At 35.5% G+C, this 1,783-nt stretch overlaps 1 pseudogene; it reads left to right on the top strand.

The window, feature by feature from the left end:
* Window positions 1-559: 559 nt before the first annotated feature.
* LOC136336825 (U2 spliceosomal RNA) lies at window positions 560-707 on the top strand (annotated as a pseudogene).
* The last annotated feature ends 1,076 nt before the right edge of the window (window positions 708-1,783 follow it).

Here is a 1,783-nt window from a genome sequence, read left to right as displayed (position 1 = left end):
TTGGGCTGTTTCCAGATCTTCGCTATTGTGAACAATGCTGCCATAAACATGGGGTGCATTTCTCCTTCTGGAACAGTTCTATGGTGTTCTTGGGGTATATTCCTAAAAGTGGGATAGCTGGGTCAAAAGGCAGTTTGATTTTCAATTTTTTGAGGAATCTCCATACTGTTTTCCACAGAGGCTGCACCAGTCTGCATTCCCACCAGCAATGCAGGAGGGTTCTCATTTCTCTACATCCTCGCCAGCACTTATTCTGTGTTGTTTTGTTGATGAGCTCCATTCTGACTGGTGTGAGGTGATATCTCATTGTGGTTTTAATTTGCATTCTTCTAATGATTAGTGAATTGAGCATTTTTTCATATGCCTATTGGCCATCTGTATGTCCTCTTTGGAGAAGTGTCTATTCATTTCTTTTTCCCATTTTTGATTGGATTGTTTGTCTTCCTGGTGTTCAGATTTACAAGTTCTTTATAAATGTTGGTTGTTAATTCCTTATCAGACGTACTGTCAAGTATATTCTCCCATTGTGTAGTTTGTCTTTTAATTCTGTTCCTATAATATCGCTTCTCGGCCTTTTGGCTAAGATCAAGTGTAATTCTGTTCCTATTGTCCTTGGCTGTGCAAAAGCTTTTTAGTTTGATATAGTTCCATTTGTTTATCCTGTTTTTTATTTCACTTGCCCGTGGAGAAAAATCAGCAAATATATCGCTGCAAGAGAGGTCGGAGAACTTACTACCTATGTTTTCTTCTAAGATGCCTATGGTTTCACGGCTTACATTTAAGTCTTTTATCCATTTTGAGTTTATTTTTGAGAATGGTGTAAGTTGGTGGTCTAGTTTCATTTTTTTTGCAGGTAGCACTCCAATTTTCGCAACACCATTTATTAAAAAGGCTGTCTTTACTCCATTGTATGTTCTTACCTCTTTTGTCAAATATCACTTGTCCATAGAGCTGTAGGTTTATTTCCATTCTGTTCCATTGATCTATATGCCTGTTCTTATGCCAGTACCAGGATGTTTTGAGTATGATGGTCTTGTAGTATAACTTGATATCAGGAAGTGTGATACCTCCCACTTTATTCTTCTTTTTCAAGATTGCTGAGGCTATTTGTGTTCTTTTTAGGTTCCATATAAATTTTTGAAATATGTGTTTTATACCTTTGAAGTATGTCATTGGTATTTCATAGGAATTGCATTGAATTTATAGATTGGGTAATATAGACATTTTAATGATGTTTATTTTTCATATCCATGAGCATAGTATATGCTTCCACTTGTTTGTATGTTCCTTGATTTCTTTTATCAATGTTTTATAATTTTCCGAGTACAAGTCTTTATTCTCCTTGGTTAAATTTACTCCTAGATACTTTATTTTCTTGTTGCAATAGTGAAGGGGATTGTTTTCTTAATTTCTCTTTCTGACAATTCATTGTTGGTGTATAAAAATGCCTCTGATTTCTGTGTATTAATTTTATACCCTGCCACCTTGCTAATTTTAGTGTTCAGGTCCAGTAGTTTTTTTACCGAGACTTTAGAGTGTTTTATATACAGTATTATATCATCTGCAAATAATGATAGTTTTACTTCTTTTCCAGTTTGGATGCCTTTTATTTCTTCTTCTTTTCTGATTGCTGTAGCTAGGACTTCCAGGACTATGTTGAATAAGAGTGGTGAAAGGGGGCACCCCTGCCTTGTTCCTGAACTTAAGGGTATTGCTTTTAATTTTTGCCCATTAATAATGATGTTGGCTGTGGGTTTGTCATAGATGGCCTTTATCATGTTGA

The sequence above is a fragment of the Saccopteryx bilineata genome, chromosome 4 (genome assembly GCF_036850765.1).
Source record: "Saccopteryx bilineata isolate mSacBil1 chromosome 4, mSacBil1_pri_phased_curated, whole genome shotgun sequence".
Taxonomy (NCBI): Eukaryota; Metazoa; Chordata; class Mammalia; order Chiroptera; family Emballonuridae; genus Saccopteryx; species Saccopteryx bilineata.
Note: the sequence above shows the minus strand (reverse complement) of the source record. Positions and strands in the feature narration are given on the sequence as shown.